General features: G+C 46.9%; 1 protein-coding gene, 1 long non-coding RNA gene and 2 pseudogenes across 14 annotated transcripts in view; all 4 read right to left on the bottom strand.

Moving 5' to 3' along the window:
• FHIT (fragile histidine triad diadenosine triphosphatase) overlaps positions 1 to 13,170 on the bottom strand; it is a 1,225,929-nt gene that overhangs the window by 467,482 nt on the left and 745,277 nt on the right. The window lies entirely within an intron of this gene.
• Positions 1 to 13,170, bottom strand: part of LOC136639580 (uncharacterized) — a 254,232-nt gene that overhangs the window by 109,041 nt on the left and 132,021 nt on the right. Inside the window, exon 2 of the long non-coding RNA XR_010793700.1 lies at positions 8,226 to 8,259. This is a non-coding gene — a long non-coding RNA (uncharacterized lncRNA). The remainder of the gene's footprint in view (positions 1 to 8,225; positions 8,260 to 13,170) is intronic.
• Positions 3,044 to 3,163, bottom strand: LOC136642351 (5S ribosomal RNA; annotated as a pseudogene).
• On the bottom strand, positions 3,356 to 3,477 carry LOC136643091 (5S ribosomal RNA; annotated as a pseudogene).

Genomic DNA, 13,170 nt, shown 5'->3' with positions numbered 1-13,170 from the left:
CAACTTTCTAGCACTGACCTAGCCACAATGCAGCCTCAAGGTAAGGTAACAAACATACCCTGACCTTGAGGAGGCCCTCTTGACTGCGTCCCCACTGGAGGATGCAGTGCATGTCGCATTGGCACAGCTATGTCAGTGCTTGAAAATTGGTTAGGATTGTGCCCTTAGTCTTATTTCCATTGGAGAGGAGGACGGCAGAATTAGAAATTCAGAGAGAATAAGGGATAAAGTAGCACCACACTGGTATTCAGGAAGGGGCTGTTATAGGCTGTTGAGGGGCATCAGTGGAACATGAATGAAATCTCGCACACTGCAGCTTTACCATAATGATTGTGCAACTAGGAGCATGGGTGGCCCCATGGATTTCCTGCATTGTGCGGAGAGCCTCCGTGACATAGCTGGAGTTCCTGAAGGTCACTGGAGATAGTGGGGAGCCTTAATGTGATAAACCTGTGCAATGTCAACAGTGGGACACTATAAGTTAGGCTCACAGTGTGGAAAATCCATAATGTCGTTGCTGTTTAACCAGCTCTAAGCAGTGATCTAACCACATTACCACTAGCATAATCCATAAATGTGAATAAGGCGTCAAGAGAAGTGGCTATACGTTTATGAACAAATGAGACTTTAACAACATTCTCATCCCATTTTTAAAATAAAAGGCAAACGAATAAGGTGAAAGTGGTACATCACAACAGACAGGCCTTGCAGCCTCCTATAGATCTGCTACAGGCGACACCCGGCATGTCTAAGACAAATGCATTCAGTGCTCGGATTTGCCACCGTTGGAACCTATGGAGCCGCAATACATTAGAGGGATTGACACGGAGCTATGGAGCAGGTGACCTTGGTTTCCATTATGTGACTTCAGGACGCAGCTTGAATGCCAGTCAATTATCTAGCAGTGGTGTTTCTGTAAGGGCAGCATGGCTGGAAAAATTGGACACCAGTGGTTGTTAGGTGAACTTTGTGCGCCACATGCAGGGGACGAAAACACAGACCTTTGCCGCTGAAGAGAAAATTTCCCCAGCAAGCAGCCATAATAGAGATAATAGGATTGACTCTATATTCAAGTCTTTCAGCTCGGTAAGTTATTTTACACCGCTCAATACTGGGTGGTAAAATGTTTTGTAGCCGTTAACGACACCCGGACTGTAGTTACAGCCACAAAAGTGATGAGGTTCCATTGTAGGAAATATTAGCAGACAAAGCAGTATATAGACTTAAAGTCGCTGGATGGTTTAAGAATAAATGATTTCTATGTATAGGTGGATCTCTCAGAAAATGGCCACCTAGCAAGTTATCCTTGCCAGCCACTCCTAGTTGTTTCTACATTTTTTCTTCCTTAGATAGGACCTCTGGTTTATTTCTTGTCCGGGAGGTCTCATAAACTGTTCCTGAAACGAAAGACCTTGGCAGCTCTTGTTTTGTTTGCAACTACGCCTGGATTACAGTGGATTGTTATTTCAAATCTTGAAACGCGGAGGCCATGGGGGGAAGAGGAGGCAGAGAAACCATTCAGAACATGGTAACTCCCCTGGCAAGTTCTCAAAACAGAGATGCCTCAATGAACTCTCCTGATGCAACATGTGAGTGAGCCTAATTTTATTTCTTCTAATAAGTTTGCTGTCCTTGATGTTCCAAGACACTGCCGTGGAGTCAGAGGGGGGAGACCAGCAGCCCCTCTCCTCCTAGCTGGGAGATATCTACGAGTCACAGTCGCCACATGTCCCCTCTCTGCAGGACAATCTCTCGCTATAGGAAGAGAGTGCTACTAGCAATCAGTTTTTAACTTTTTTAGGAGATTACTCCATAACAATGGGGAATACAATCGTATACATCTGCCGGCAGTTCAACTCTATTTTATCAAAGTTGGACTTGCTTCACAAGGATAGCCAGAGCCCTCTTCTCTCACCCTCCCATTTTGCACAGCATTTGGACACTCACTTCAGACATCCAAGAAATCCACTCCTGTCTGAAGAGGAGGTGAGTTCAGAAGCCCATGTGAATTTGGCCCCTCGCTGAGAAACCAACTGATGTTAGTGATCTGGCACACGCCCCTTAATTGGGGAAAATGGACAAATAAACCAAGAGCACTTGACTCATTATCTAGGCTACTTTCTCTTGATATACATAACATTGATTTAATTGAAATGATCTGGCTCCCTCGGTGGCATCAAATGCCACAATGTTCCCGCATTTTGCTGAAATTCAAGACTCACAGGATTCCTCGCTTGCTTCATGAAAGGAAGCACAATCTTGAAAAATTCAATATTTTCCAAAACCGGGTATTTGGTGAAATGCATATTAACCCACTATTCCAGAGAAACCACCTGAAGCCTCCTTTATCAGTTTCTTCTGCAGCTCCAAGGTTGGCCAATTTTGGCCAGCCGCCCAGCCCTCAGTCAGGTGATAAGTGTAATCAGCTTGCTGAAAACACAGCTGATCCTTGGTCCTCATTACACTTGGATGTTATGTCAACAGTCTCTGATCTGAAAGCGGCCACTGACAGCTTTGCTAGTCTACTTCTGAGGTTAAAAGCCACGCTTCCAGTGCAACAAGGCAAAGCACCCAAGGATGCATACAACTTACCTAATGTCCTAAGCTGGGAAAGGAAAACCTAAAAGGAAGAGCACAGCATCTAGCAGCAGCTCCCAGGCTCAATCACTGGTTCCCAAGCCTCCACCCAAGATACCAGTACATTTGCCGCCTCGGAAGAAGATGACCTGCACAGTTCCCTGAACTGATGGATTTCAACTGGAACTGCTGTATCCTTGGAGCCAACTCCATCAGTAGACCAAAATGGCCTCCTTTGCCAACCATGCGAACCTTTAGACATCAGCAGTGCACACATAGAAAAAGACTGCCCAATGGAGATAACGCCTGCCACTCCTAGGTGCCCTGTGAGGATTACAAACTCAGCCACAGAGGTACAGGATGAGTTGCCTGCCTTAGACACAGTGTGTGCCAGGAATCATCTTCTGAGGAATTCTGAACCATTTGGTATGGTTGGCAACCTTCAGTCTCGAAAGACTACGGTATAAGCCTACAGCACCTGGTATTCCCAAGCAGTCTCCCATCCAAGTACTAACCAGGCCTGACCCTGCTTAGCTTCCGAGATCAGACAAGATCAGGCATGTGCAGGGTGATTTTCTCTGTAAACCGCTTTGTGAACTTATAACAACAACAGATGCAGAATGGACACTTGAAGAAAGAAACAGAACGTTTCATCCTAGCGGCCTGGGAACAAACACACACAACAAATAATACCAAAGCAAAGATTCAGAAGACCAGTGACAACAGCAAATGTTGACTCCACGGTTGGTAACCTTCAGTCTCGAAAGACTATGGTGTAAGTCTACAGCACCCAGTATTCCCAGGCGGTCTCCCATCCAAGTACTAACCAGGCCTGACCCTGCTTAGCTTCCAAGATCAGATGAGATTGGGCACGTGCAGGGTAATAGTTGCTGCGTTGACTGAACTATAAAGCAGTTGACCTGTGCCTGTGAAAAGATTGCCCCAAACTGACTATAAAGAACATCATGATAGAGCCGCAGCTATGGTTCACTGGCATATTTGCAAACCATAAAATTTACCTTCACATTGAAATTCCTGGGATCATAAGCCTTACAAAACCGCTGAGAACAACCAAGCAAAGATCTTTTGGGAACTTCAGATTACAGACAAACATCTATAAAACACCAGATACAATGGTAGTTGACAAAAAGAAAAACGAAGCTTGTATCACTGATATTGTAGTTCCATGAGACAGCAGAATTGAAGATAAGATCACAAGATATCAAGATCAGTGAGTAGAACTTGGGGGAGTAGAACTGGGATAAGAAGGTCAATATTGTGCTACGTGTCATTGGAGCCCGTGGAGCGGTGCCTAGAAGTCTGAAGAAACACTTCAACATTCTTGGCCTTGAGCAAATTACAAGAGCTTAGTTCCAGAAAACAACATTGATTGGAACAGCAAGTATGAAACAAAGATATATTTGTTTGTGATTCCCAGGATCTTGGATAGATCCGGAACTGAGGACCATAACCAACACAGCATTGGCTGTGATGAAGCAGTAAAATAATATCTGCCTTCTTTAAACTAAAGGGGGAGGGGGTTACACTACAGAGTGGGTGAGTAATGAGGATGATTGAAATAGTGTCTTTATATTTAATAATGTTGCTGCCATGGTGATCCCTTGCCTTTTCTGCTGCACACTATGTCAAAAGCTCTCGCCTGTTTCTTTTTGCATTTGATGTCAGCTCTTTTCCAGATGCAGAGGTGGTATTGCAGACTTGGCAGCATGTGGAACAGCAGGACAGCAGGGAATGAGGAGAACTCTATTGGCCTACAACGTCAAGAGCCAGACTATGCATGCAGGTTTCTTTAAAAAAAGGTTTAAAATGTGAATTAGAGAAGCCCCCGTTTGAGGGGGATTAATCCCAGCCTGGGGATGAACCAGCAATCCAAAGACTTCTTTAATCTCTGCGGACGTTTTGAAAGCACAGTGTACTCTGCTTAAAACAATGAGGCCATTTCCACTTTCACGAGCTTCATTCAAAAAAGTCTGCATTTACCACGATCAGACACTGCTAGGTATTCGAGTGAGGCAATTATCAGACCTGTCAGGATGCAGTTTTGTTTACACTGTGGCACGAAAAAAGCAATTAAGTTCCAATAAGCTGGACAAAACTTGTTGGCAAAGTAATAAACACCCTGCCAAGCAATCTTGATACAGGGCATGTAAGCAGCACGTGACCAAACGGTGGCGCATCCCAGCAGAGTCGCTGCGGCAAATGCTTCCCACCTGGGCCAGCAACCCATCGGTCACAAGTGCCGTCATTTCAATTGAGTGAAGGCAAGTGGACAAGCAATACTGGGTCTACCCACTGACTCCGTGCTGCCGCAAAGGGCATTTTAATCCCCTTCTTCCCACATTAACAGCAACAGAAAATCTTGCAGAGTTTTCCCTTGATTATTTACCTAGTCCCAGAAACAGAGATGAAGTCAAGTCAGTTTTGTCTATCTAACTCATATCATGTACTCTGCCTGGCAGAAGCTCTCCAGGGTTTCAGGTGGGGCAGGGAGTCTTTCCCAGTCCTTCCTGGAGATGCCAGGGATAGAACCTGTAACCTTTTTCATGCAAAACTAGTCTTCTACCGCAGAAATATAATCCCTCCCCAGCGGGGAAGTAATAAATTTTAAAGTGCAGCAGCTTGTTATGACACCCCCCCCCCCAATATAAGACTATAAGAGCAACATTAAATTTCTTAAAGTTGTTAGGGCTGTGTTATGTGACTGGAATGCGTGTTCTGGTGTGTAACAGGGCAGGAGGTCTGTTCTAGAGGGTAGAGCCTCCGTCTGCCTGAAGATAACATCCACAAGGTCGCCAGTTCGAGGCCACCGGCACCGTGCGACCTTGAAGCAGCTGACAAGCTGAAGCCGAGCTATTCCATCTGCTCTGAGCGTGGGAGGATGGAGGCCAGAATGTGAAGCCAGATCGGAATGAAACATCTAAATGTAGTGGTTCTTGAAAGAAAGAACCTTCTTTCAAATTATAAAAATCCCTATTTAATAAGGGATTTAAATAAAGCCTGCCTATGTAAACCGCCTTGAATAAAGTCTTGAATAAAGACCAAGAAAGGCAGTATATAAATACCTGTTATTATTATTATTAACATGCTCTCCAGCTGCTGCAGACAAGAGAAACAGGACAGTGTGGCCTGCTTGCTGCCAGAAGCAGCAAGTGGTTTGGTCCATCCGGCAACAGACCAGGGGTGCCTCCCACCACAGTTAAGACCACACAGGGGGGCAGGAGAGAGGTGGCAAGGGGTGGAACAGGGTGGGGAGTAGGTGGAATGGGGAGGAGATAGGGGTGGGAGGAGGGTAATTCAGGCCCTGGAAGAGAATGGGTTTAGCGGCAGCGGCCTCCACCGAATCCTAATCCCAGGCCCATTCTGCCTTCACGGGTTCATGTGGACTTGAACCAGTGATATAGATGGGGGCAACAGGGGATTACCTCGGGGAAGGGAATAAATGCTCCCTTCCCACAAGGAGGCCTCCGGAGGCCAAAACGCCCCCGTGGGAAGCAGTGAACACCACATTGGCGCAGCTGCATCATTGCACTGGAGAGGTGGGTAGGACTGAGCTGCTTGAAATGTATTATAATTCATTTACTGGTGCAGCTCCAGCTCATTTAATCCAAAACTGTGGTGTGGCTAAGGGAGACAGGGGGTACATTGCCTCAGGTATCATGCCTGGAGGGGATGTCTTAGAGGCCTCCAAAAGGCACTTCTGGCACCCCAGTGTAAAAAAATTTTGTGCTCCCAGGTGCAGAGAAAAGGAAATATTTTGTGCTAGGTAGGCTGCATGTTTAACTTGACATGGCAGCATTTATGAGGTATCACTCCTTTCCCGTGTATTAAAAACAATACAACCACATGGATACAAAATAAAGGGAGAGAAGTGGGGGGAAGATTTTGCAACAACCATCACAGTGATATGCCCAGGAAAGCATATTCACTTCCCCTCTCTCTCTCATTAAGGAGGCCCGATCTTGTCTGATCTCAGAAGCTAAGCAGGGTCAGGCCTGGTTAGTACTTGGATGGGAGACCGCTGGGAATACTGGGTGCTGTAGGCTTGTACCATAGTCTTTCGAGACTGAAGGTTGCCAGCCGTTAGGTGGACAGTCAGGAGAAACTAAGATCCACTTTCCATCTGACTGACCATATGTGTGGTACCAGGAGTCTCAAATCAGGAACTCTGGCTGCAGGGCTCAGGTGCCTTACTCTGTGCGCCACTGAGAGAGTGGACCTGAGCCCTGCTGTAAACAGAAATAAACTATAGTCACTCAGCCCAAGAGGAGTCTGGTGACCTAGGGAGCCAGTAGTATCTCTGCTGGCTCTAAGTAAAAATTTCCCTGGGCTTGGCTCCCCAGCCTGTGCCAAACAGATGCCACGCCATGCCAATATTAAAAATTTCGCCTGCACATGCCGTCAGGAGTCACGGGCAAGTACTAGGAACCACGGGATCTCTGCCCTGATGAGACACTCAGGCTGCAATCCTAACTTGCACTGGAAACAAGCTGCGTTCAGCGCACGTTTGGGGCCCAAAGCACCAAGGGAAACTTTTCCCCTTAGCCTGTGTCACACTGTAGCGGTCCCAATGGGTCTACTCGGATCTGCGCTTCCTGATGAGGTAGTGCAGATCCTAGCAGAACAGAGCAGCCAGGGGTGACTCTGCCAAGGGTTGGGGCTAGGATCCAGCACAACTGCTGGATCCTGGCCCCGCCTCCTGCTTCCCACCCATCCGCCCTCAGGAATGCCCACCGCCACCCTCCCCTGCCCCAAAATGCCTCTCTCCCACCTCCTCCTCGTCATCCCTACACACCTCACAGACCCCTGCGTTGGCCGAGCGTGGCCAACAAAACTCACCTTCTCCCCTGGGCCCGTGTTGGTGCAGGCAGGTCGGGGCACATCTGTGCACCAGTCTATCTCCCCTCACAGTGGCACAAAAGTGCTTTACAGCACTTTTGCGACACTCCCAGGCCAGCGCAAGGAACTTGAGTCGGCCCCAGCGCTTCTCAGGATTGCACCTTCAGAGGTGCAGATTGAGACATCTCCATGGGCCATGTCATCCTCCAGGCATTAGGATGGCTTCCATCCACTGAAGCAGCCTTCTGGTCTTCTTAATTTATTAGGGTCCAGAAACTTCCAGGTCAGATTTAGGGACTGCTTGAATAACTTTCAATTTGGTATGTTTGCTGACAGGCTCTCATTCCCCTGCCAGCTGGATTCTCTTCAGGTCACAGTTCCAGGGACTCATGCCTCTTGCCATGCCCCATTCTGGAGATTATTTAGGCTGCCACTGGGTCCATCATCATGGCGTAACAAAATCTTATTTGCCCTACAGCAGACAACAATTTACTCTTGGCAATCATGCTGCTCTGCCAATGAAAGACCGAAGACTTATCCTCTGAAGATACCAAAGACATCAGAGAATGGCTGAATGGTTTAAATGGATTTTGGCCATGACACAAGCTGGATTTCATCTGTACAGAACAACCTAATTTTTCAGCCTCCTCACATTGATTCAAAGTGACTGAAGACATGATACCACCCCTTGTTCTTCCTATATAACAGTCTGCCCGTTTGCACTGCTGAGAGTACACAGAAGAAACCAGGACACATCTTCGATAACTTAAATGTCGAAATGTTCAACTCACCCTTTGAAGTGGTAACCTTGGCAGGGCACCATTTCTGGAAGACAAAAAGATGTGAGCAGTTTTGATGAGGCAAAGAAGTGTCCATATGTTGGCAATACATTATGATGGACAGGTTTTCAAATCAGATAAGCTACTCAAGGCCAAGTATTTTAGTACGAGACATAAATGAGACACCCAGGACATATCTTAAGGGAAGAAATCTGAGCACAAATTCAGAAATAGCGAATGAATACACAGTACTCTCTTCAACTAGTGGGGTATAAGGATATCATTTTAAAATCTTCAAGTATTTGTACATACAGACCAGTGGTTCTCAAATTGTGTGTTGCGACCCAACTTTTGGTAGGTTGTGGGTCTGATGCGACCTGGAAACAGCAAGGCATTCTGGACAACATTGTGCCCTAGAACATTGTGCCTTGCAGCTTCCAGGTTGCACAGCACTTGACCCATTTCATTGGCTGTGTCGCACCCCAGAATGACTTGCAGTGTTTCATTCTGGGAAATATAGATTTTTTTTTTCTGCGAAATATTTATTTATTTATTTATTTATTTATTTATTTATTTATTGGATTTGTATTCCACCTTTCTCTCTGCTGGCTGGGAGGCGCCGCTCAGGAGCAATCTCATTCACAGCCCTGGCCATCTCTCTGTTCCAGAGATCAACCAGAGCCTCAGATGAGTCACTGGCCTTAGCAGCAGGAAAATCCCCCAGAGCCCTCAGGAAACCATTTGGATCCATCAGTCTACGGGGGCGAACCATACAATAAGGTCCTCCTCCTCTGCGGAGACAGGAGGCCGCAACAAGTCTAAACCTTACCAGGAAGTGATCTGTCCATGACAACGGAGTGATGTTGATCTCCTCCACATCCAGATCACCATCCCTTTGCCCAGACAAAAACACCAGGTCTAGCATGTGTCCAGCCTCATGGGTTGGGGTAGAGATCTTTTGTGACAGGCCCATGGTTGCCATGGCGGCCATGACATCCTGAGCTGCGCCTACCTCTGGGGCCTCGGCGTGCACATTGAAGTCCCCCAACACCAATAGGCGGGGGGCCTCCAATGCCACCCCCGAGATCACCCCAGTCAGCTCAGGCAGGGAGACTGCTGGGCAGCAAGGTGGACGGTACACCAACAGAATCCCAATCCTGTCCCGCCCTTCCAATGAGACATATAGACACTCAAACCCAGTGAATTGTCGGACAGGGCTCCTGGCAAGGGAGATGGACTCCCGATAAACTATCGTGACCCCCCTTCCCCGTCCCTGCAGTCGTGGCTGCTGCACTACCCAGAAACCTGGAGGACAAAGCTGGGAAAGGTTCACTTCTCCCGCTTCATCCAACCAGGTCTCCGTAATACAAGCCAGATCAGCACCCTCACCCAGGATTAAATCCTGGATGATATAGATGAAAATATAGATTTTTATTTTAAAAGTTTCATACTACAATAAATAATACAAAGGAAAGAAATCACATTTTACATTTTCAACTACTGTCACATTACATCAACTGTTTAACTAGAACACAGATACATCACATTATAGGTGAGTTTACCCCATCTAACCACTCTCACCATTTTTTCCACCTGTCTCTACCGGTTCTCATCCTTTTCTAAGCCGCGACACTGTATACTCTGGAGACCACAAAGCGGACCCATCCCTGCGTGTCGGTGGACTTTTTCTCCTTTATTTCTTTGCCCCTTTGGATGCCGAGCGCAATAAAGACATACAGATTTATCAATCTTACCGTAGACCACGGCACCTCCTCTCCATTGTCCCACATTACTTGTCCTCTTGGGTCCCCTCATACCTCCCACTGGCTCCCTCCCAGAGACGATAGTCTCCCAGGCCTGTTGGGCCAGTTCAGGCCACTTAAAGGCCCTCGCTACACCCCTCCACAACTCCTTCACCAGCATACACTCTTGGACGAAATGGGCTACTGTTTCTATCAACGGCGGGGCGCCTACCGATCTAGAGGGTCCCAACCCCAACAGGTCAGCCACTTGCAACTCTTCTGATCCTGCAACCATGGGTTTGCCACTCCCACCTTGAGGACCTGATGGAAAGCCCTCCACCTTAATTCCCATAAACTAAAGGGCATTCTCTTCTCGTTAAAGGCACTGTGTGTCACCTTCTCCTGCAAGAGGTACGCAGAAGGTACTACAAGAGGTACGCGTTTCATTCTGGGGCGCGACCCAGAAGCTGCAAGGCATTCTGGGGCACACCACAGCAGATGAAGCTGTAAAAAAACTTAAGAACCACTGATGTAGACACCTATACATATACACAGTTGTGGAGGAGGATTGAAGGGAATCAAGATGAGAGGAGAAAGCTTTCTCTTGCTCACTTGCTCTGGGTACCAACTCTTCATGTCCACAAGTTGCCAGCCCCTTTGATTTAAGCCCCTCCATGATATCAAGTTGAGGCCAAAATTTCACAGGGATGCAAACCATTAGGCTTTCCTGGTGCTTGTGCTAGCTCATGGACCTAAATCCGCTGTATAAAGCGGTTCTGGCTGCAAGAATTAACACAACATCCTTTGGCAGAAGATGAAGCCCTTCCAACTCTAGAACAGTTTCAGCCTTGTAGAAGTTGATAGCTTTATTGCAGTAGGAGGCAGGCAGCTTTGCCACCTGGAGATTCGCTTTTCCTCACTCCACATTCTGTTATCTCTCCTTCCTTTTCAGCCAGGGCTCCTGTTTTTTCTGATGAGTGGTTGATTAATTCTGAAGCACAGTCTCTGAGTGTTCCTCTCCTAACCTCTACTATTGTGTGGGGATTACACCTTGTGAAGCAGCTTCTCTCAGATTTGTCCTGCTTATTAACCTTTTGCATTGTTTGGTGCCCGTTTTTCCTTTTGTGCAAGAGATACTGAATCTGACCCCATGTCCACCACTGGGTTCTTTTGGTCTAGGAGTAATTGAAAAATTCTTTAGCCCAAAGTGAAAGTGTTTATTGGGGTCAAAAATTGCTGACATTCCAGATCCTGGAAATGTATTAAGTTATTTGGTCTACCTGGCACAAGGCTATTAGAGAAGGAACACAAACCTGCAAAACTACTTTCCTTTTAATCACTGGAGAATCTTCACTACCGTTTGCAGCATCCCAAGTAGAATCTGGGCTTCCCATCTAAGAGTTCTTTATCATAGATAGCAATACCTGAACTGATCTACATTTTAAAAAAGATTATCGCTACAAACTGCAAGGCATTCACACAAAGTATCGAGAACATGCTATGGTGTTACAATTCCATTTTGTTATTCTGCAAAACTCAAGGCACATAATAGGAGCAATTAACCAAGAATGGAACTCTAGATCTACAGCTCCGGATAGTGTGTTATTGCAAGTTAGGAGCATCCATTAGGATTTAAGCTACTTTTGTGTATTGTTTTAATATGCCTTCACAGCATGCACTATCACAGCTCCTCAGCAGCTATTAAAATGTAAGCTGGCTACATGAATTAACAATAATATATATTGCATATTTTTACAACCCTGTAAATGCCTAATGCTTTTATCCATAGCCTTTGTTAGGCTCAAAATGCACAATCACAACAAAACAATGCCACAGCATTGATAGGCACGCACACGTTTAATTTTCCTGTGACCTTACTGCAGAAAAAAAAATCTATGGCCATATCCAAGTAAACATCCAACAGACACAGACATTCAGGTTATTTGTGGAGTAGGCTTGGGGGAGCGGAGTTAGGTCCAGCCACATAAAAAAACCAGCTGATGCCTTCCTATTGTCCCCCAGCTCCATGCCTTACTTTCTGTCACTTCCTGTATCTGGGACCAGGACAACTTCCCATCTTACGGTGCCTCCCTCATTTCCTTGATGCCACTGTCCAAGAATTGTCACTTAATGGAATAGACATCCATATTGTACAATGAACATGGGGAGGAGGGAGAAGAATCTCACCCGCTGTTCCTGTCCCCCAATGCATTGGCCATTCCTGTGAATCATGTTGGCATCCTTCAGTCTCGGAAGACTATGGTATCGCGCTCTGAATGGTGGTTCTGGAACAGTGTGTCCTCTCCGGTGCGCGAAGCCTGGGTAAAGTAGATATGGAAGATAGACTGTTTCTCATGCAGGAAATCCCCCCTCTCCACGTCGCTGAAATGGTCCAATGGAAAGGCAGAGGCCAATACGGTTGGTTCCAGCAGCGTCGCAGGAGTTGCCAGAACTTGACTGTGTTCAGCCATGAACTGCCTCAGAGACTCTGGCTCCGGATTTTGCCTCGAGGTTGACTCCTGAAGCCTTTTCCATAACTGGAAAGTGGAGGTTTGGGATCAGAGTTTTCCTTCTCTCAGATGAGCTGCCTTTCCAGGCTGACGAGTCCCATCTACCCGGTGGCTGTTTAGTCACCTCTTATGATAAGTACAGCCAAACTGAGGGCCTATTCTTATTCCCCAGCCCCCAGGGGATTCCTGTGAATACTACTGGCCATTCCTATGCATAAAATTATATCCCAACAAGAAAAAAGGAGATCCACTGGTCTGGTGATGGTGTGCCTGTTCTGTGCCAAATGGGGTGGCATTCTCCTTGAAGGACCAGGTTCAGAGTTTTGGAATAATTCGATAACTTGCCTTGTGCTTGGCTGGCCAGGATCATTGTTGCTCGACTTCAGCTGGTGTACAAACCCTTTCTGATTCATGGCCCAATCCTATTCCCCTCCCCCTTTGTTGTAACTAGTGTTATGCTAGCAGAGGCTGCTTTATGGTAGTTGCAAAGCAGCCTACAGTGACGTGCGCAGCAGGCCCGCTGGCAGGGAGGCCAGAGTGGTTTCCCACATGCTGGCATACCCCCCAGAGGCCTGTTGGAGCAAGTAAGCCTGTGCAGTGGGTTGGAGGGGAGCAGGGGGTGCTGAACAGGGCAGAGAGTGAGCCAAATGGGGGAGAGGTGGGTGTAACTCTGTGGTGCTGGGCACTGGCATACCTGGAAGAGGA

The sequence above is a fragment of the Tiliqua scincoides genome, chromosome 2 (assembly GCF_035046505.1).
Source record: "Tiliqua scincoides isolate rTilSci1 chromosome 2, rTilSci1.hap2, whole genome shotgun sequence".
NCBI classification, from domain to species: Eukaryota; Metazoa; Chordata; class Lepidosauria; order Squamata; family Scincidae; genus Tiliqua; species Tiliqua scincoides.
This window is presented reverse-complemented; position numbering and strand designations above follow the sequence as displayed.